Below are 24,056 nucleotides of genomic sequence, written 5' to 3' on the forward strand. Positions count from 1 at the left end.
ATTGCCCAGTTGTGACTGAGTGAATGGCAATGGCCAGGACAACTATAAGGCCAATTTTCATAAACAAGTCCCGTCACAGGACACGCATAAGTATCTGGGAGAGACATGATCCAAGTGAAGAAAGCCAAGGGATTGTTTAAATTTACTGAATCCGTGAAGAGTGTTGAAGTATTTCCCAGTGCAGCAAGGGTGAACAATTGTGTGGCAGCGTGGTAAATTGGGTGGCTGCAATGGAGAAACAGACACCTTGTGGATTTTAACACCTGCTCTGGTGAAGTGTGGCCCTTGATCTACAACGTTACGTCCAGTGGCAGTGGAGCTTATATTTCTAAGGGGTACTGACTGGAAATTAATCTGAATGGACATAATCTTCTCAGGACCAAGAGACTGGCGGGTCACCTCCAGGATTTTTGCGTGGGAACAGGAAATACTTGTTTGTTAATAGCTACACATTTTTGTTCATAGTTGCTTTCTTGGTGTTCAGTGAAAAATGTTTTTTAATGCTTCAGTATCCACGTTGACTCTCCCTCCCTTCCTTCACACTTTTTTTCCCAGCCTTTCCCTTAACCTCCCCCCTTTCTTTAGAGTGAGGAGGTCAGGAGGCATACATGTCATTTGTGGCATTCATTCATTTTGACATCACCATGGTTTACAGCCTCAAGCTTTAGAATGTAAGGGCATCCAAGATTCGCTGAGAGGGGTTCTAGGTCCGTTGGTGGCTGGTGTTTGAGCTGGAGGTTGTGCAGGGCGCTCCCTTTATTAATGCTTGAGTTCAACTTTTACTTGTGCATTAGTGTATAATCATCAAAGTCCATTTTAAAGTCTTGTTGTGTTTGCAGAATCCTACCATTCGAGGGGATCCTCATCAATATATTAATACCCTGCCTCAAAACTGATGCTCCCCTTTGCCCGCAAAACCAAGGACTCTGCCACCATCATACCAGGGAAGAAAAGAACCCATCTTGAACATTCTCACTGGCTCAAAAAGGACCATGTGATATGCTCCCTGCCTTGTTATCATGTCTTCCCAGGGCATCTAGCCTAGGCCGGGCATCCGCAGTTGAGGGACAAAGGCAGCAAAGGGCAGCTCACTGTTTGGGGTGGTTGGGGAAGAAGAGAGCCTTGAGACAGAGCCCCTGCTCAAGCCTGGATTATCATTCTTTAGGAAAACACTGTTGCTGAGATTGCAGATCACCAGACCCCCCACTTCCACACATAGGGTTTGTTCAACCCAGTGTCTTTCCATTCACTACAGAGCTGTTATTGCCTCAAAGAACCAAGGGGCATTCCTGTCGTGGGTATACTAACTAACTTTTGGCAGCTTATATTACCCATTTCCCAACGCAGACCATATACCCGCTCCTTCCCAGCTCAACTTTCCCTGTTCCCTTGCGGCTCACTCACCTATTCTCTCCCTCTTGGGCTGCACCCTTCCTCGACTGTCTTCATCTGCCCACTTCTTTTATCCTCCATCAGGCACCTTAACTTTGCTCCCTACCTCTTCATCCTCATTCTTCGCCTCCCTTCTCTAGTAGCCTTGAGCCTCAACTACATCTACCTTCAACCCAAATCTCCTCCATCTCCTTCCCCTCCTCTCCTCTTAAACCTGAACCCCTCAAACCCAACGTTCCCTTTCTCCCAGGAACTCCAACCTCATATATCCCTGTCACCTACCCCACAACACCTGATCCTCTCCCCCACCGCTGTTGGGATGCATGTTCCAATTACCGTCCCTCCCAAATGATTTTGATTGCAGAAAATATATTAACATATGGAGGATGCGTAAAGGATGGTGTAGGGGGGTCTGGAGAGCTTTACGGGTAGAAGCAACTGGCGGGAGTGGAAAGTTATATAGGGGGGAACTAACCATTTGCTTCATGGTAGTGTTATGTAGAATACATTACATGTGTGTGATAGTTATAACATGAACTAATGCTGCATTTTTATGAGTAGGCCTGAATCCTCGCAGGCCATGTTGGAGACACAGAATACCGAGGCCTCATCCTTTGCTTGGTTATCACATTCCGATTCTCAGGGGTGGCAAGGAATACATACGTACACCCACACATAAATGTATCTGTTAGGCCTTTGAACAATTAGGCAGGAATGCGCGCAGTCAAATAGGCAAAGGGCTGCAGCCCAGTACGAAGGCCATACTCATGGGAGCCGGGGCAGAGGTTTCGGGTTGGCAAAATATGAACTAAGATTTAGGGCACTAGTGCCCCCCAGGATGATGCTCACTCTATTTGAACTACCAGATGTGCAGGAATATGAGTCTTAAATCCTTCAGGAATTGGATGGATAAGTGGGACACCAAGAATACCTCTTGGGAGGGGGAACTGATACCGGGTGGAGCAGAGAACAACACGATCTGTGATTTGTACCAGGGAGAGCTAAGGATGATGCCCATATAGTGGGGAGGCATGATGGGGGCGCCTGCGTGTCTGAGATGAGAAAGAATTGCTTTGTTTGCAAGGACCAGGCTGACCTCGAAGCTATCTGGCGAGTTCATATTGATGACCAGGTGCACATCACTTGATTAGGAGTAAAGTCTGGGTCGTGTCTATCAAGCTTAACCAATTATTTTGCAGCATGTCAAGGTGAAAAAGGCTGTTACCCAAATGTGATGAGGATGCAGGAGAAGACGACATGGCCAGTAAGAAGTGGAGCTATATGCAATCATTAGCCTGTAAATAGGCGGCAGAGAGTAGAGGATGAATACTGTATATTATGTGCACCATGAATGGCGATTTGTACATTTATAAGACAGACTCCATTTTGACGATTAGAGAGAGCACTGTGACATCGGACTTATAATACCTTGTCACCCTTTCCTTTTGTATTCAAAATAAAGCTCTTGCTCTTCTAAAAAAAAGGGTGCACTTAGCCTTTTTCCCTAGCAGGTCGTCTTTGCTAGGTCTGGATGCTGTGGAGTTACCCTACACTGCCTATAACTCTTTCATTTGGCCTCTAGAATGCACACTCTGTCTGCAGCAAGTCTTCCTACATTACTGATCACTTTGACACTTAGCACCCTTATCTTTCACTTCTTGTTTACACAAAACCTTGGCTCTCCCCTCATTGCTCTGCTGCACTAACAACTCACTACAGTAACTCTTCTGCTTCCACTCACTCTCCCAGGCCTGTTAGAAAGATTGGTGGAATGGGGTTACCTATCAGTAAGCCTCTCACCACTGCCCTCCTGCCCGTTCTGACATTACTTCCTCCTCTTTTAAATATGCCAATATTCAATCTCTTACTCCTACAACAGTCACTGTTCTGGCTCTATATTCCCATTGCCTTCTTCTCTGACCTGAACTTTCTCCTTGAGTCACTTCCCACTGACATCCCCATTGTCATACTGGGGACACTTTAACCTTTCAAAGCCCACTGCAGTCATTTACCTTAAAATTAAATGTTGGCTCTCTGACCCCTCCCTTTATTTATGTCCACGACCAGCCAACCCACTCTGGTGAGAACTCTCTTGACCTTGTCTTTCTCTTTCCTTTGCACTCCACCTCTGACTTCTCTCACTCTGACCACTCCCTTTATTTATGTCCACGACCAGCTAACCCACTCTGGTGAGAACTCTCTTGACCTTGTCTTTCTCTTTCCTTTGCACTCCTCCTCTGACCTCTTTCACTCTGACCACTCCATTGTTCACTTTAGCGTCTCTGTCCCTCCACTATCTACTTCTACTCTCCCTAGAATGGACAGCAGGATTCTATCTCTCCATACCTTGATTGTATGAGAACCTCTCTCCTATATCTCTTCATAATTAATGTCTATTCCATTGGCCATGTTTTTTCGGACTTTCACTGTGCACTTAATACTACCTTTGATTAACACTTTCCTGCACGCACATTCACACCTTCTCACCCCCATCCTCAGACCTCCCTGAATCATGTTTAAGATCCATACTCTCAAAACAAATGTACGCCATGGCCTGCCATACTTAGGCAGATCCCTACACTACTTCTTACCTACAAAATATCCCTCACTGCTCTCTCATTTGCACTGGATCTGGGCATGTGGCTGTGTGTCTGTGGTGTGTGATGTCATTGGTTGGTGGAATGACAAATGAATAAAGCGTGTGTATGTGAGTGTTCCTAGAATGACAGTTGGAAGATGAGTTGTTGGTGAGCAGGTGCACCGGTGGGTCTCTCTGACTTATCTGAAGATGACTGCTTATCTGCAACATGCTGTGGAGCAATACAGTATAGACTCAACCATACCAGTAGTTAGTCAGTGATCTACCTATTGGTGTCCTCAAAGTATTGCTTTAATTACAACATTGGCAATGAGATGTTTGGACCTTTGCTGTGAGGGGGAACAACTAAGAGAGTGAGATTGAGGAACCCACTGCCCCCACATGAACGCGTCCATACCTGTCAGTAATAGGTCTGCTGCGGACATAAATGAATGGCAGACTAATGTATGCTGAGTGGGGTGGCTGTAAGCGGCCAATCTGTTTTGGCGGCCTGGTTGTGCTAAGGCACCGTCTTGGGGGGCCTCAGGTGGAAGGACAGTTAACCATTGGTGAGGTCTGTGTGGCTAAAGAAGAGGTTAGGCCTGGAGAGTTAGGTGCCCAGAGGTCGTTGAGCCTTACTGCGCTGCTGAAGCGATGACAAAGGTGATCGGTGCCGGCACCGTGGCGTGCACACAATGGCAGAGGGAAAGTGCCTACACTCCACTGAGCCATTCACTGACACTCCTCTGTTGGCAGCGTCAAACACAGAGTGATGAGGCTGGGAGGATGCACTCTCCAATTTCTGACAGTGTCACAACATACTTTCAAGCACCAGACTAGGTGCGGAAAGATAGAGCCCTGTACACCTACACACCTTACCGGGCAGTGGCACTACGTAGGTAGAGAATGTGTGTTGCTGTGGACTCTGTGGCAAACGTCGCCATGAACACAGACCACAGGGCGAGGAAGTAACTATCCTGGGCCACGCTGAACAGACATCCAAAGGGCCCAATATGTTTATGGTTGGTAATGGAAGGCAGTGTCCTTGCACTGGAGCCTCTATATGCCCCACTTGTCCATCTGAAGTTACCTGTCCCCGAATCAAGAGATTCTTATCCGGTGACAGTGCCAGGGACTTCGACTGTACCAAGGAAGAAGGTTCTCCGACAGTGGTTTTGGGGAGATGCTTTACCCCTGGCATATACTTGGATGATGGTGTGTGTGGGCTCCAGGCATCAGTCCAAGAACTTTATCCAGAATGTATGACTTTAATTTTGGAAATTCAGTTGCTCCAAGCAAGCGTGAACTAACTTTCTCCTCGTTTTAGCATAGTCTCCTATTTAACAGATGTCATACATGTTCTTGAGATTTGCAAAGCACACCAATCGGGGAGGCTTGCTGTGAAATCTAACATCTTCTCATTGTGGGGTGATTAATTAGGAGGTTTGTGGATGTATGCCTGTAGCAAGACCATATTTTATGTCCCATTTTTGCATTTCCTGATATTATAGGATGAGGGGTTAGATCATAGTTATATGGGGTTTGAGCTGATCTGTCAATGACTTATGTTTTAATTTTATAGGAACGCAAGTGTTTCTTTCATTTACTATTTGGGGAAGCTGTGGGCTACCATAGATTTGCTTGTTGTGCTGTTTGGGCTGTTGTAAATTCTGCACTAGCATAAATATGCTGACTAGTAGTTTGGGCTATTTTAAAGTGTGTACTTGTTTTGCATGTGCGGTGGTGTGCACATCCTGGAGTGGTGACGACACACCTGCCATTTGGATAAGTTGTTATAGCCTGACTTCCCCTTGGTAGCAAGCAGGCCCAGTATGCAGTACAATGCCTGGCATCATGGAAGATGTATCTGATGGCAGAGAGGGTTCTGTGAGGTCAGTTGAGAGAGAAGCCTGGCTGGTGACTGTGTACCTTGATATATACTTGATGAGATGACCATAGACAGCCCTAAACTGAAGATACCGGCTATGTGTCATCATTGCGTGCTGTGCAGAACACAACATAAGTGAACCTCAGTGAAGAAGCAAGTGTGAATGAGGGGAGTGTGGGTGCTGAAGTTGTGACGAAACACCTGGCATTTGGAGAAGCGTGTCTCAGTGAACATGCATTGTGCATGAGGTGTGTGTGTGTGCTGGAGACTGAAGGAACACCTGTCATTCTGATATTTCAGGACATTTTAACCTCTCGGGTGCATTGTGTGCACATGTTATTCATGTGCAAGGATGGGTGTATAACTCTAGTGAGTCCTGACATGCACATGCTGTTGTGGTAACAACATGTCAGATTCCACTAGTTCATCAATCCTTTATCATCCTTGGCTGTTGTCTAGCCTTGATTCCCACAGTGGGTGTCCAGGAAGGTGTGGGAAACATTGCTACATGTGATAGAGCTTTGTAGTTCCCTATGGAACCAGTGTCACTGGACCACTGATTACCAACATTAATTAGGCGACCACGATAGGTTTCTTTCTGATAGTGGCCTTCTGAATTGTTATGTTCGGGCCTCTTTGTGATTTTACTTTAGACCCTGGTTTTGTGCTTTTCCTTCACTAATAATGGTAGATGTCTTGAAAATGTTGCTACTATAGCCTGGCCACCTGGTTCAATTGGTGGTGTAGATCCCATCTTTCAGTCCCACCATCTTTGCAGAGGCAGGTGTCCCCTTTGTTCCATGCTTGACCCAGTGTTATTTCTATCTCTTGTCTAGACCATGTTTGCGCATCTAGTGCTTACATTGTGGCCTTAGACCCTGCACCGGTGATCAATAAATATTCTGAGGTGTCATTTCCCTCCCCTTCTGCTCTAGACTACTTCTCCCATACCTCTTTTGTTGAATTAGCACCCATTCTTCGCAGTGTCAACCCACCTTGTGCTCTGATTGATCTGTTTGCTCCTCAAATGGTCAAAGACTTAGTCCCACTCACCTATCCTCAACTCTCTGAGCTCATTAAGCCCTCTACCTCTCGCTCTCTCTGCTGGAATGTTTATCTGCAACTGGCCATCCCTGTTTGAAGAAACACTCTGCAAACATCCTGGCAAACTATAGCCCGGTTTCTCTCCTACCTATTTAAAGGAGCCTTAGGCGCATGCTCTTCAACCAGATCACTAAGTACCTTAAGGAAAATTGCCCTTTAGGCTCACTTCAAACGGGTTTCCGTAGTAAGCACTCGACTGAAACTCCACTCATGCATGTCTCTAGCTTTCCCTCTGGTCCTCGCCAATCGAAACTCTCATCTATACTCGTTCTTTTAGACCTCTCTGTCGCTTTCAACACTGTCAACCACTCCTCTCTCCTCACTCTCATAGACCTTGTATTTTGCAAACCCGCTGCAGTCTGGATTTCCTCCTACCTGGAAGGTTGTTTCTTTCAAATTTCCTGGAATTTGCAAAGCTTTGAACCCACTCCTCTCACTGTTGGCATCAGCCATGCATCAGTCCTTGGACCTCTGCTCTTCACCTCTAGACCTTTGCCCTAAGTACACTTAATTGTCCTTTGGCTTTCTGCCACCTCTTTGCTGATGACACTCAAATCTTGTTCTCCTTTCCCTCTTTCACCCAAGGCATCTCGCAGTGGATAACCAACTGTCTCACTGCAGACCATCACTACATGGCTCTCCACTGCCTTACACTGCACTCTTTGAAAACAAAAGTAATCTTTCTCCCAGATTCCCTTCCTGTCTGAACTTCTTGTTTCCTCACTGAAGTCTCCTAACTCTGGAGTACTCTTTGAAAGCAATCTTTGATTGCAATAATTCATTACTTCCACTGTCTCTGCTGCTGGTATTACCCTTCTCAACTCAGAAAGTTAGTGGGTGCCAGAGTCCATGGGGATGAAGAGCCTGGTTTGAGACGGGCGGCCCATGTCGGTGTCAATATATGCTAAGTTCTAGGAGGTTTTGCTAGCCTCCCCTTGCGCAAGCTGAGTCTCTTTGAAAGGCTATGAATATGTCTGAAGGGGTGATTGGATAACCTGGATTTTGCACTGATAAGAGTTTACAATGATGTCCTGTCTGAAAAAAAAGGCAGTTGTAAATAAGATATCCGCCGAAATGCCCATACAACGACTGCCTCTGCTCCCCTTTGTGTGGGTACATCCTCGAGATGGAGAGTAGAGCTTCAAAAACAGGTCCATGGATTGGTGGCGTAATGAATGATACCGGACCAGAGGTCACCTGGGTCGGGATTCATGGCATAGGATATTGCATTGTTATATTTGTTGTTTTGTTATATTTGATCAATTTGTGTGAATGTTTTTTAAAATATGTATTGAGCTTTGACAATTTTAGAATTTGTAATTGATAATAAAATCATGTGTGGAACATTGCCTTGCTTTACTGCCAGATTTTGTTGCATGTTAAGATGTTTTTGAATTAGTGACTCAGTGTATATATGTCAGGAGCATTTGTGTAATGTTTTGTTGGTATACCCTTCTCAACGTTCGGAAAGTTCCTCCATTTCTTACCACTCTACAAAAACTCTGATCTCCTCTCTCATTGCCAGCACACCCGACTACCGCTTGTACCTTCTCCCCGACCTTCCCTTCTACTTCTTTCACTCTCTAGCAAAATGTGCTTGACTTTGATACCTGTAACTTTCCACAACCTACCCAGATCCTCCCCCATTTCTTCCTACCTGCAACATGCCGGATGGATCTCCATACACAAATGCTCCCTTTTCAAGTTCCGTTTCCCCGTCTACAAAGCTAGCCACAGTCTTGCTCCTCAGTACCTAGCTGACTGTATCTATGTCTACTCACCATCTTGTTCCCTCGGCTCCTTCTCTGCGCTCAACCTTACTGCCTCATGACACCCTGTGCCTCTTCTTGCCTCCTCTCTGTCTCTGCAGTGATTCTGCTACATTTGAACCCTCTCCCAATCACAATCAAAGCCAGCCCTTCTGTGGATCTGTTTAAAGCTTCAACTTCACCCACTGCACAAAGAGAGACTGCCCTGACCACTTCCGTCTTCCATAACTGACCCCACCACTCCCTCCAGTGCTGTGTAATAATGAAATATTGTACATTTGTACAATATTTCTGTTTAGTTTGCAGAAGTTGTCGCTCGGGTGGTTATTTATACTTTTGATAGTCACTTGTTGCTTTCTGTTTTTTCCCGTTTTGTTCACATCCTCATAAACTAGTTCACAACGTGTCACCTTTATGGGTGTCCGGTCAAATGTTTGAATGCATTTGATCGAATGACAAAATGCTCGAGTCAATTTGACCGAAAACAAAAAGGTTGAATTTTTTTTTTTAAGTATTTTTTTTGTTGCTCTAGTATAGGTAAAAAAAGGTGTTTTAACACCAAAAACGGGCGTTAAATAAAAATAAATAAATAAATACGTAAAAATTCGACCCTTTTTTTCAGTCAAATTGACTCGAGCTTATTGTCATTCGATCAAATGCATTTGAGCACCTTTGTGCTATTCCTTCCTGCGATTTTGCCATTTGTAAAATTTGTTATTTGAAGTTATTTTTTATCATATTTCATATTTATTTATATACTGGGAGGAACAATGCTCTTTAGATCACAAAAGAACATACAATAGATAAGAAATCAGTTTTGATGAGACGTAGTTAGCTTTTTACAATGTGGTGAGTTTGAGTGACATTCTGACCAGGTTGCGGAGGGGAGTAACTGGAACAGTCATTCGGGACAATACATGGGTGGACTTACATAGATTAAGGACAATCAACATTAGACATGTTTAAGTGCATCTTTGTTATTATTTTTATTTTTATTTTTATTTATTTGTTACAGTTGGCGAACCAACTTTTCAAATATTGAATAACAATGCAGTGTATCAACAAGTTGCATAAATTAATACAATGCATCCCAGGATGCACACAATCACAGTGCAAATTGCAATACTCATATTCATGATAAAATACATTTAATTTGTTTTCCTATTCTCACTTAGTCTCTTACATTCCTGGTAGTATTATTTCTAAAAAATGCACAATGGCAATCTGAACAGTTACTCTTGAGCTAGAAAACAGCATGTTCCAAATTTGATCATAATTTCCATGATTCTGTACAATAAGTTTCTTCCCAAAACATTTGGCCCTTGTTGCTACTAATGCAGTGCACTTGATTACCAAGTGCTGTAACGTTTCCCTTTGCTCCCTGAGTAAACAGAATCAGCAATAATTTTGCTCTCTTGGTATTAGTCGCCTTCTACATAAGATATCTCTTGTTTCGTGCTGATTCAATCTAAATTTTAACATTTTTTCGGCGATGTAAGTGCGATGGAGATTTTGCCAAATAATCAGCTATCACACCATACTTTTTAAGGCCGAAATTGCTAGAATTAAAATCTCTCAGTTTTGAACATAGTGCTAAGTTGCCAACCCAGTCATATTCATAGATCTTTCTTTTTGCACGATCTGGGTTGGTTAATAGCAACTCAATTGTTACCGCAGCATCAGCTGCTGCATTTAGGGTATGGTGTCGCCACCTTCTCGATAAACCATCATTCGATGTAAGAATGTTTTGAGCTGAGATATTCAAGAACAATGGTTTTACTAACCCTTCTAATAGTTTTCGCAACAGGGCACACTGTTTCCATAATACTTGTGAATGCAGATAGGCTAAACCTAGTTCGAATCGCAGTAACGCCAAGGGTGTTCCGGGCGACAATGTTAAAACTGCTTTCCAGTATTTTGCTTCCCAAGCATCCCAAAAACGACGGTCTTGCGGAGCAAAGGCCTCAACCCCATACAGTAGGATCGGAACTACCTTCGACCTATAAAAGGTTATAACATGTTTGTATTTTTGTATTTGTATTTGTTTTATTTGTATAGCGCAGACCAGGCCCAAAGGCAACCGGGCGCATATCTTAATAGAACATTACATTACAGGTAGTGGAAGATTACATTACAGTAGTAGACATATCATCACAATAGTCCCAACAGGTTGTTCACAGAGTATACAAATGATGATACAAATCAAGGCAACAAACAGAACGGAGCAGAACAGAACTAGGTCCCAGATGGCCCGTCCAAAAACAGAAGAGCGGTCGTTAGTGGGATGTTGCTAACCAAAGCTTGGCTTTGTGTTTGAATTGGTTAAAAGAAGGTAGCGTTCTGATCATGAGTGGTACAGTGTTCCAAAGCTTGGCTGCCAGGACAGGGAAGCTAGCGCCCCCAGCAGAATGAAGCTTGAATCTAGGGATCGCAAGACCTTGGGTTTGTGCAGATCTGAGTGCTCGTGCTGTAGTATATTGAGTGAATCGCGAGGCTAAGTATGGGGGGGCCTGGTGGTTAACACATTTGTATGTGAGTGCCAGTGCTTTCAGGGAGATCCTTTGGGCAACTGAGAGCCAATTGAGGTTCTTCCTGGTTTCTGAGATGTGGGCTGATCGGGGGATGTTAAGGGCTGCTCTAATGGCATTGTTTTGGGTCGTCTGAAGTTTGTTGAGATTACCCTGGTTGGTGCCTTGGTACAGTGCATTGCAGTAGTCCAATTTGGACATAACCAAGGTCCTGGCCAGGGTAATGCAATTCTGGACAGTAAGGAATGGGCGACAGGCCGAGATCAATTTGCAGGTGTATGCAGACGCAGCGGCAACTGCATTGGTTTGTCTGGTGAGTGTCAAGGAGGCGTCCAGGTATATACCCAGAGTTTTGGTGTCTTTAGATACTTTAATCAGATTACCGTCAATGTTAAAGGAGCCGAACAGGGGACTCAGTTTGTTAAGTCTCTGTTGCGTGCCTAAGATGAGAAGCTCAGTCTTGTCATCGTTGAGGCACAGTTTGTGCTGGGCCATCCAGGCTTGTATGACAAGGTAAATGTCATTAAGGGCTTTAGAGTCAGCAATGTAGTCACCAATGATGTGTATGCGTATATATGGGTGTCATCAGCGTAATTTGTGTAGGTGACACCCAGATAGTCAAGCACATCAAATAGAGGTTTGGTGAAGACATTGTAGAGGGTTGGGAGACACAGGATCCTTGCGGGACTCCACAAGGGACTGGTGTGGGATCGGCCGATGCCGTAGGGGAGAAAACTCTCATGTGCCTGTTGTCAAGGAATGACCTAATCCAGTTGGAAGCGTTGTCAGAGAAGTGGGCCGCTGACTTCAGGTGCCGGCAAAGTATTTGGTGATTGACCAAATCAAAGGCAGCTGATAGGTCCAGTAGTAGTAGAAGGGCCAGTTTACCGTTGTCTTTAAGGTCCTCAATTTGGGTTTTGAGATCAAGTAATGCTGTTTCAGTCCCGTGCTTAAGTCTGAAGCCAGATTGTCTTGGGCCGAGGAGGTTATTGGTCTCTAAGTAGTTCTGAATCTGCAGGTATGCTGCTATGTCAAGTATTTTGAGTAGGAACGGTACGGTGGTAATCAGTCTGTAGTTAGTTGGTGTTTCAGGGTCTAGAGTTGTTTTTATTAGGAGAGGGATAACCCACACGTCCTTTAAGTTGTTGGGTACCGTTGCAGTTAGGAATGAAGAGTTAATGAAGGTGGTTATAAAAGGAGCGAGGTCATGTGCTGCTTCCTTAATGGGTCACCTTGGCAGTTAGAGGATTTTAAACTGCGAATGATGTTTTTGACCTCAAGGATGGTGAGTGGGGTGAAGCTAAAGAGGGTGTGAGTAAAGGAGGCCGTCGGAGTATTGGAGGGTTTAGTAGGGGGGTTGGTGAGTAAGGTAGTTTGTTTGGCGTTAATTTTCGATTGCAAGGTGGTGATTTTGTTGAGGAGAGCATTTTGGATGTTGTTACACCATTTACTGTCTTTAATGCAGGTGTCAGGCGCAGGGATGGGGATTCCGATTCTTTAAGGATTTTAAATAACTCCTTAGTGTTAGATTCCGCTTGTAAGATGCGTTGGTTGTAGGTCTCCTTTTTGGCTTGAAGAATCGCTTCCTTGTAATTGTGGGTGGTGAAGATGAGGCGATCTTTGTTAGAGTCTCATGGGTGGCTTTTCCAGAGTGATTCAGCCTTACGTTTTTCTTTGCGTAAGGTTCTTAACTGTGGGGTGAACCAGGAGTTCAAGTGGGCTTGTTGTTTGGCTTTCCGTAATTTGAGCGGTGCTATATTGTCAATGGCTTTAAGCAGTGTTTGATTGAAGATATCTACTAAGACTGTGGGGTCGTTATGTTGGGACACGCATTTATTCAAGATGGGAAGGATGAGAGGGAGGAGTTTATCCTTGGTGATGTCTTTTTTATTCCTTGTGGGAATGGCTGGAGCTATCGTGGGAGTAGTGAGAGGGTTGGTCGCCGGTAAGTGGAAGATGATAATGTGGTGGTCGGACCAGGCACCGGCGTGGTTGGAACTTATGGATGTGTTGCAATTAAGGTCAGTAATCCAATCGAGCATCCTGCCCTTAATATGGGTAGGTTCGTCAATGCGTTGTTGGAAGCCTAAATTAAATAATGTGGTAGCGACCTCGGAGGCCAAGTGATCCTTAGTGTCGAGAAGGCCCAAGTTAAGGTCACCTAGAAGCAATACCTGAGAGTTGGGTTTGGTATTGATGGTCAGGATGGCCATGATCTCATCTATGAAGGAGCCAAGTGGTCCAGGAGGTCTTTAGATAAGGTGGAGAGTAACAGTGTTAGTTGGAGATAGGGTGAGTTTCACCAAGAGGGATTCTGCGGAACTGAGCTCAGTGTTGGGGATGATTCTGAGTGTAATGTTATTTCTGTGTATGAATGCGACTCCACCTCCTTTGGAAGTTGATTGACGGTCAGCTCTAATGATAGAGTAGCCGTTGGGGATGGCGAGGGCAAGGAGTGGGCCAGAGGCTGCGTGTAACCAAGTTTCAGTAATGGCTATGAAATCGAGGTTTTGAGTGGTGATGAGGTCAGAGATGTCCAACGCGTGGGCCGTGATAGATCAAGCGTTGATGAGGGCACCCTTGAGTTCTTTGGCGGAAATGCTGCTGAGGGATGGTGGTAACATCTGTGTAGTATTGATATTATGTGTGTGCTGAGTGCCAGAGGCAGAGGGGCACGAGGCAATCTGGATCCAAGTCTAAGATTCCTGACTTGGAGCGTGCACGGTTGATTAGGTGTAGGTTTGGTGGCAAAGTGTTGGAGCCATAGGACAGGGTCATTGAGGTATGGGTTACTAATGGGCATTGTGGGAAAGTGTGGGGTGGAGTGACGAGGGTCGGTCTTGGTGGTGCTAAGAGTGGGGGGACAAAGCAATGTGGCAATGATGAACCCTACGATGGTAGCAAGAATAAGGTGGCTGACAGGCGGCAGTGGCTGCATATCGTGATCCAGGTGTCCTAACCGTCTGTGCGCTGAGGTGGGAGTGCACTGGAAGGTGCGTAGAGGGGTTCTGCGCTGGGCAGAGGTGGGATCAGCCAGGAGGTGGCAGTCCAGGTATAGTTTGCTGGGTAAGTACATGTGCAGAAATGCAGTCGATGGCTCAGGAAGCAGTGGTTCAGCTAATCTGGGTAGGTAGGTACAGGTGCAAAGTGCAGTCAATGACTCAAAGACAGAGATTCAGCTATTCTGGCTAGGTAGGTACATGTGCAAAATGCAACCAATGACTCAAAGGCAGAGATTCAGCTAATCTGACTAGGTAGGTACATGTGCTGACTAGATAGGTACATGTGCAAAATGTAATCAATGACTCAAAGGCAGAGGTTCTGCTAGTCTGGCAAGGTAAGTACATGTGCAAAATGCAATCAATGACTCAAAGGCAGAGATTCAGCTAATCTGACTAGGTAGGTACATGTGCTGGCTAGGTAGGTACATGTGCAAAATGCAATCAATGACTCAAAGGCAAAGGTTCTGCTAGTCTGGCAAAGGTAAGTACATGTGCAAAATGCAATCAATGACTCAAAGGGAGAGATTCAGCTAATCTGACTAGGTAGGTACATGTGCTGGCTAGGTAGGTATATGTGCAGAATGCAATCAATGACTCAAAGGCAAAGGTTCTGCTAGTCTGGCAAGGTAAGTACATGCGCAGAATGCAATCAATGACTCAAAGGCAAAGGTTCTGCTAGTCTGGCAAGGTAAGTACATGTGCAAAATGCAATCAATGACACAAAGGCAGAGATTCAGCTAATCTGGCTAGGTGAGTGCAGCAAGTAGCGAGCAGTTGGATTAACGGCAAGCGCTGTGCGGATACTGAGCAAGGAGGATGGTGTGCGTACATAAGAGCATTTAGAGGATGCGGTGATTCATAATGATAATAAAGAAGGTGATACTCAATACCCAAGCAAAAAGAGGTGAGTGTCCTTAATAACCTGTCTGGGCGACAAATGTGTCAGGCAGGGCAACTTCAACCATATTAGGTACTGCTAGGTTAGTACGACAAAGAGTCTTACCACGTTTCTTTATAAGCGAGCAAGTTCCGTACGTGTTCTGTGGACAGAAGTGTAGCAGCAGCCGGGAAAGCGTGTGATGAGGAGGTGCTGCGGAGCAGTGTCCAGCGCCATAGCTGACCGGTGCGGACAGGGGCAGACAGGAGGGGCCTTTGGCTCACGGGCGTTAGGCTGCTAAGGGCCGGCTTCCGCCTCTGGTCCTCGTCACTGGAGAATATGCAAAAGTGGTTGCTAGGCAACCGAGGTGAACGCTCTGAGTGCGTTCTTGGTGGCGGCCATCTTGCGGCAACGCGGCTCGTCGGATTTTCTTGCTGCTAGCGCCAGATAATGTGGGGAAGGTGCAGGCACTGTCGTGGTGGGGGCTTCTAGCACGAAGCTGGATGGCTCAATAAGGTCGGGCGGGCGGGCCGGCCGCCTGGCTGCTGTGCTTCGCTATCGGCTGCTCCTACAGCCTGGTGCGACGCCGGCACACGGTGCTGCCTCAGGGAGGGTGTCACAGGGCTCCTGCCCATGTGGATAGTGGGCTGATGGCCAGACAGGAGGGGCCTTTGGCTCACAGGCCTTAGGCTGCTAAGGGCCGGCTTCCGCCTCTGGTCCTCGTCACTGGAGAATATGCAAAATTGGTTGCTAGGCAACTGAGGTGAACGCTCTGAGTGCAATCTTTGTGGCGGCCATCTTGCGGCAACGCGGCTCGTCGGATTTTCTTGCTGCTAGTGCCGGATAATGTGGGGAAGGTGCGGGCACAGCGGTGCAGGCACTGTCGTGGTGGGGGCTTCTAGCATGAAGCTGGATGGCTCAATAAGGTCGGGCGGGCTGGCTGCTGTGCTTCGATATCGGCTGCTCCTGCAGCCTAGTGCGACGCCGGCACACGGTGCTGCCTCAGGGAGTGTGTCGCAGGGCTCCTGCCCATCTGAACTTCCCAAATTTTCTTAGTAGTATCTTTGACTGCGAGATCAACGGTTCTAACTTAGCTTTGATTTCACAGGTTTGGATTTTTAAAGTTTTTTGGTGTTCAATGTGGACTCCCAGATACTTATAACTTGGAACCACTGAAAGTTCACATTGATGTAAAGACCACCTCAAATTGTGTCTCTTTGAGTATTTGTTGCAAATTAAGATTTGCGATTTGGTGGTGTTCACAATTAAATTGTTGGCAATCATATACATTTCTAATTGATTCAGCATATTTTGTAACCCAGTAGGTGTCTGAGAGAGCAAGACTAAATCATCTGCATATAATAAATAGGCTATCTTTTGGTGACCAATGTGAGGGGCATCAGTAATGCAATTCGTCAAAGCCGGACACAAATCTAGAATGAAGAAATTGAACAGAAATGACGCAAGGGCGCAGCCCTTCTTCACACCTCTGTGTGTTGCAATCCGGGGAGACATTTTGCCTTCCAAATTTAATTTGACTCGCATGGAGGTATTCATATGTAATTTCATCACCAAATTCACTACAGATGGAGGACAATGATGTTGCTTAAGTTTGTCTACAAGTAATGATCTGTCAATCGAGTCAAACGCTGACTTAAAATCAATGAAGCCTAAATACAATGGGCAATGGGCTACCACCATCCATTTGTTTTGACTGTATCATAGAAAGGGCCATGATATTGGGGATCATTCCCATACCTTTTACAAATCCAGACTGAAGCGGATCTTTGAGTTGACTATCAGTCACCCACTTATTGAGCTCCTTCAGAATGAGTCTGCAGAATATTTTACTCGGGGCATCTAACAAGGAAATCGGACGATAGCTCTCTGGTAATTTACGATCACCTTTTTTATAAATTGGAATTGTGATTGCTTCAGTCCAAGACTTTGGTAGTGTTTGCTGTTGATTAATGGCTGAAAATATTTTAAAGAGAATTGAACCCCAAATTTTAAATGTTTTTTCATTATGAAGTTAGATATACCATCAGGGCCCACCGCTCGTGTGTTACTAGAGGACATGATTAATTGTTTAATCTCGACCAGATCTAATTGCAGATTAAACTTTAGGTCTCCCCGGGGTGATGTCAATGGTTGAGAATTAAGGGGTAGCACATATAGCTGCTCAAAATGGTTCACCCACTGATGTACATCCACCACTGAAGATTGCATATCCATTTGATGATTATTGGTGGCTTGATTGAGTGAGGCCCACATTTTTGAAATGTTTTTCTGCGCTAACGTGGATAACATCTGCTCCCCATCTCTTTGGTATAAGGTTGCTCGATGTTCCAAGCGCCAGTTATTATATGTTAAACAAGCTCTTTTGGTGAGGACCAATCGGATGGATGGAGGAAGCCTTGCTAACCTTCTTAATTCCTGATGTATAGGGATCTATCAAAAGTGTGCAAGTGAACTCTACCTTTTGAGTCACGAGGTTTTGATTGACTAAAAGCTTGCATTACATCACTATAAATAAGACCCACATTAGGTGTATGCAGAGTATCATTTTGATTGGAATCAACCAGGATTTGATTGAAGTGTATCAAGGCAATCTCCGTCCATCGTAAGCGATTCCCACCGCAATTAGCAACAAAACAACCATTCTTCAGTACCCTCGGCTGATCGACCTCAGATTTTATACCAGATTGCCAATTGGCACAGAGCAGATCATGGTCACTCACCCTTGACGGTGACACCTGAAACGCTTGCATCTTAGACCATAGTGCAAAGTTCACATATACATAGTCAATTGTGGATGACAAACTACCTCTATGCCAGGTTGGTGCCGAGGGAACATCAGGACTAATGGCTCCATTCAAAACATATACATTTCTAAATGAGACTAGAAAGTTCCATCACACCAGTCTCTCACACTGTTGCCCATCATTTTTTGCAAGACAATTCAAGTTCAGGTCCCCAGCTAATATTAGGTGGGTGAAGCTTTTCTCTTCATCTACCATGTCCAACAACGCATTCAAGTCTTTAAAAAGCAGGTCCGTGGTGATGGCTACAGGATTCCAATATATATTGAGAATCGCATATACGTCCCCATAAATAACCGCCCTGACTAATAACATATAGGGTTTTGGGGTTGCCCATACATCTGACGAATACCCTGGACCATCTTTCAAAGCTACTAGTAGACCTGCAGATGGTCTGCCTACTGCGGACTTTAGGGCAGGAGCATGATGGACTTAATGCTCAGGCCAAATTAGAGGTGAAATCAACCATGTTTCTTGGAGGAGGGTTATGTCAAACCTACTTAGCCCACTCTCATCATTGTTCAGGAGGTGCTTGAAGCCTCGAGAATTCCAACTGACCAATGAGAGGGACTGCTGACTTTTAGAGTTACCTAGTTAATTTTGATTAGAATTGCAGTTGCAAACACAAGATCCCCCTCCTTGCTCTGATTGTTTGTTGTTCGTATTGGCAGTGGGCAAGGATTTGGTATTAAGTGCACATTCCGGGCTACTTGACGCTAGAGGACTGGGTGTACTATCTGTTTTCACACTAACTACAAGCCCCAGGTCGAACAAGTACCTCTTTGCTTGCCAAACCAAGTTTTGAATTACTCTGGATTGAGTCCAAATGCGAACAGCATTTAAGTTAAAATTTGATACAAATTCTACCAGAGTTAGATCAGCTGATACGATGTCCTGCAGTGGCGGTACATCTTAAAAAATTGCCAAAACGGCTCGGAGCCGGTCTACATTTGAGGATCAAGGAGCATAGTGCCGGTCGAATTTTACTTCGTGAATCACTCTTTTTCTCTTGTTTTTCTTGGTCGGGTAATTGTTATCAATAGCAACCAGGGTCGTGCTCAAAGTGGGGGCTACTAAATCAGTGCTTCCATTTCTACTTATATCATAATTGATTGTGAATTTCTTCACACCATTCTCTAATGTATTGGAACCCTTGTTCGACAAGCACTGCACTACAACAGGTGCTCTCAATAATGAAGAGGGAAGATGCTGACCCTGCATATACGCATCCACCGCCTTCCTTATTTCTGCTCTATGTCGCATTATCTCCTCTGTACAGGATGTGATAATGGTCTCACTTGCGTTCTGCTGACTGGTTGTAGTCGTCAACAGTGATCTAGAGGGGCCGACCTGACACTTCAGCTGTGCAATCTCTTTCATCAAGGCATCTAATGGGGGATACTCATCCACCACCCCTATGCTAAGTGCCTTAATGGGTTCTCTTGGCTTATCTCAATTCATCATCATATATTTCTTTTTAATTGCATCAGAAACATTTACACATGGTTTTCTATTTGCAACTATTGGAGTCGAAATGTTTTTCATAAAGCGTTTAGCAGTAGCTCTCCCAATGCTTTTGGGAGTCGGTTGATTTTTTGATAATTTTATCCATGCCTTCTTTTCAACTACATTGCTAAATACTTTCTTTTTTGGATCCTCATCCCCCATTCTAACATAAATCCCTTTGTCATTGGCACAATTAAAAATTGAATACACCTTTTGAGTAGAAGTAAGCTTCGATGGAAGAGCACACGCAGGTCGCGAATTACATATGAAAAGTGGATTCAGTTCTTCAATTACCGGCACAGCGGGTATTTCATGTATAACAGATTCAAAACAGGGTAAACTACTCCTGTATGCCTGATTAAGGGGTGTGCCTCCCGACAAGTGTGGCACCGTCGGTTGGGGAATCACTAAGTGTGTTTGTGTGGCTATTAATAAATAATAAATAATAATAATAATAATAATTGAACACAAAGATACTTTCCCCCTCCCATCCGATATAGCCCTTAACTCATTGATCTCATATCCTTGTTGCATGATTTTCTGATTTAAGGAACATAACAAATCTCTTAATGATTGGACAGCCAAATTCAACGCTTGTAGAGAGAGATGTTGGACTGAAGCAGGGCTGGAGCATTCAAATCCACACAAGTGTTAGTCCCACGGGAGTGCATCTCTGGGTAAGTGGAAGTGTTCGTGCCCAGGGTGCACACACCTGGGCTAGCTCTCACTGACGCGTTCGATGTAGTTGACTCATCATCAAAGCTTTGGGATGAGTCTGTAAACATCAAAGGTGTGCTAGACGGATTGTCCGACATACATTTGTCAGAGAATGCTGAACCATTCATATCCAAGTCAACAATGGCAGCATCCCCTGCCGCTTGTGGTAAACTTGGTATGGCAGTGGGAAGAGTCAATCCTTGAGTTAGTGAGTCTAACAGAGCCGTGTCAGAGATAGATGAATCATGTGGCGGAAGTTTTGTTGCGCAGTAGCCAGTAATAAGACAGGAGTTGTACCTAATGTTAGGCCGGCAGTGTCTAGTGCAGGTGTTGCATTTGAAAGTTCCACACTACAAACACCCCCAGTCACCTGTACCTGAAAACTGGCCACAGCCCGCTTTGCTCTGTGGGCTGATAGTGAACTGCTGCAAAACATTCCAATGTCCCCATTCACCATTGTGCCTTTTTTAGCTGGCCCCCGTGCCGGAGTCACACACTCACCCTGGACTGGCAAGGCCGTATAATTGCGGATATCTGCAAGCAACAGAGAATGATCTTTCAGAGACATGCCTAAGGTCGTAGATCTGGTCAGCATAACAAACCAGATTTGCTCTTCTTTTGATCAAAGAACACGGGGAGACACAGAGGAACCACACCTGTTACTTCGGCTCCTCAGCAACCTTCAAACAATGGGGGTGACTCTGCATGGACTAATACCCTCACACTGCGACAGATATCCTGACTTACAGGCGCAATGCAAGTGATCAACAACAACTCGTTGTATGTGGCCAAGAAGCGACTGGGATCAAAGGGTCTAGCCCTGCAGTCTCCCGCTGTTCGCTAATCCTGGTCACATGAAACTCTCAATAGAGCTAATATGGGTTACTGAGAGTATCAAATTACGTACAGCTGTACATTACCGACTTATGTAATGCAAGGCGTCATGACAACGCGCTGAATGGGGGACCACAGCTTTCTCTTCTTATTGTGAACGCCGAAGTGCACGCACTACCAGCGCCTAACAGCCGCACAACAGCCAGTGGCCTTGCCTCCGAAGGGCTTAACGCCGCAAGGGTGGCTCGGGTTGTAATTTATGGACGGCCAAAGTCACATGAACAGTCACGTGATGCGGATGATCCCGCCTCCTCCAGGAAGCAGGGGATTCAACAGCAAGAGCTACAGCAAGCTCGCAGTGCTGTTTAAAACAAGATGAAAGCAGGTAAGCGTTCCAGTTAAAATAGAATTCTTCTCCTCAGCACAGTACACCAGTGCATCTTTGTTCTCTGTTCTTTAGATTAAAACATAAAGGAGTACATACTGACCTTTCCCACTCTCTGCCTCGGCTCTCCTCCTTTCTGCAACGCCTGGCCTCCTGCTATCGTTCTGTATGCTTTCACCTCAAGCCTCTCATCTGACTGGAACTCTTTTCTTGCCTTCCTCTTATATAGGTATCTGTTTCTGCCTCTTGGGAACACTGCAGCCTAAAGAGGATCAGGTGCATTCCATTATTCTTTCTCTATTGTTATAGGTGGTCTAGGCCCCTTTAGCAGCCTTTCTGCCTTGTATTCGACCCTGCACCCTCTCTACATGCTTCTGCAGGGAGGGCTGTTAAATATCCGGCTACCGTCTTTCTATGGATTCCTGCAGATGCACAAGAATGACGCAGCACATTGGAGCTGCTTGCTCTGCAGAATTACTCACCCTCTTTCAGGAGTGCGTCTAATCATGCAGCTTGCGTGTTTCTTGCATGCGATCCTGCACTCTTGCAGAGGAGACTTCATTTTGGTCTGTATACAGCGTTGCAGTTACCTGGCTCATAGCACTCTACAAACCTGCAGAAAGGAGTAACAGTGCATTAATCCGATCTGTGGGGATATTATGACCAAGGTAATGGAACCTCGTTTGGCCTAAACAGAGTTCTTCTTTATAGGCTATATGTCCCTTCAAAGCAAGAACTGTCAATAGATCACAAGACCCTCCCCAACACATTTTTTAATGACAGAGGTGTCAATAGAAGGTCATCAACTTGGTGAACCAAGACGGACTACCCCTTTGAATACCAGCGTGTCAAGACCTCTTATTAAAATCTGGGCAAAGAGTGTCAGACTCTCCCCACAAACCTGTAAAAATTATATGAAACAGTGCTGAATGGATTCATAAGTAAAGGAGGATAGATGCAGAATGGCACGGTGCAGAAGTATAGAGAAACATGCAAAACACAGATCCACTGGAGTGGCAGGCATGCAAGATAACGGGTTACAAGATTCGGAGCAAAAGGGAAAGTGGGCAACACCGCTGCACTAACAGCATGGAGGTCCTGTACACATCGAACGGGACATCCAGATAAATTCCAGGAGGGAAACATTAGTTAGTACAAACCATTTTACACATCAAATCCAATTCTAACAAATTCACAGGAGTAGAAGGGCTCAGTAGGAAAGCATGGTCAATGGAGATAGGACCCTAAGTGACAGGCAAAAATTCATGTAACTGGATGGAGTACTGGATACATGTAGAAGCACCGAGACTCTCAAAGTGGAGTGTGATGCCCTTGTATCAACAAGACGGCAGACACAATTGTCGCTAATAGTGCAATGAACATATTACGTTTATTTATTTATTTATTTTAATTTTTATAACGCGCCACATGCCCATGGGCCTCAGAGCACACATAAAAGACAGACGGGGTCAGGAGCAGAGGGGTCAGCAGGGTGGAAAAGGAGAAAAGATCCCTGGATTCAGGTTGAACAGATGGGTCTTAATTTTCTTCTTGAATAGCGCCAGGTTATCAACCAGGCGTATATGCCTGTGGAGCGAGTTCCAATGTAGAGGTGCCTGGGTATCAAAGGAGGTCCCTGCAAAGCGTGCCAGCTTGTGTCTGGGCTGAGCAAATGTGGGATAAGCGGAGGAGCGAAGCTGTCTTCCTGTTATTTGGAGTTTCACTTGATCACTTAGATATATTGGGCAGGTATTGGAGCGACATTTGAATGAAAGCGTCAGGATCTTGTGAGTGATCTTGTGCTGGATAGGCAACCACTGAAGTGCCCTTCTAGCACCTGAGATGTGCGCACATTTGGACATACCATGGATGGCCCGAACTGCATTATTCAGCGCGACTTGCAGAGCTTGTAAGTTTGAGTGTGTGGTACCTGCCAGAAGACTGTTGCAATAGTCGAGTCTGGAGTTCACTAAGGCAGAGACAAGCAGCACACAGTTATTAGCGATAAGAAACTCTTGTCAACATGTCTTTAGAGTCATTGGCTCTTCTTCAGGGAGACATTACAGAGCATCAATTAGTATTGTTGTTGGTATCAGTGAAAATATGAATTCATTTCACATGAACATTATAGTAAATTAAAACAAATTCTGTCTGCTTATATCATATGATCAACTAATGCTTCTAAAATGTAGAAACACCCAACAATAAATCAGAGACAAATCAATTGAAAAATAAAAATACATTAAATAAAAGAACAAAAACATAAAGAAAAAAATTAACAGTGTTATTAGTCACATAATGATAATGATCTGTTATGTATATAGTTCTTTTTCCCAAAATGCTGTACGTACAACATATTTGCATACAATTATCACCAAAACGAAGTTGGTACTCATTAATAGTCCTTGGAAAGATGAACAGCTAAACTGACCTTGGTGGGATTCAAACCTGCAGATCAACCACAGATCACATCAACCAATGCTCAATCCACTGAGCTATCTTACCTGGGCTTACATAATATAGGTATGCGCACACATATATACATATAATTCATATCCCTATAACAATTAGCCTTTCATTGAGTTACTTAAGTAGAACTGTCTTTAAGCAATGTAACATCTTAAATTTGGTACTCATTTCCTGTGTTCTTTAAA

This window comes from Ambystoma mexicanum, chromosome 5q, assembly GCF_040938575.1.
Source record: "Ambystoma mexicanum isolate Mex_15411 chromosome 5q, UKY_AmexF1_1, whole genome shotgun sequence".
NCBI classification, from domain to species: domain Eukaryota; kingdom Metazoa; phylum Chordata; class Amphibia; order Caudata; family Ambystomatidae; genus Ambystoma; species Ambystoma mexicanum.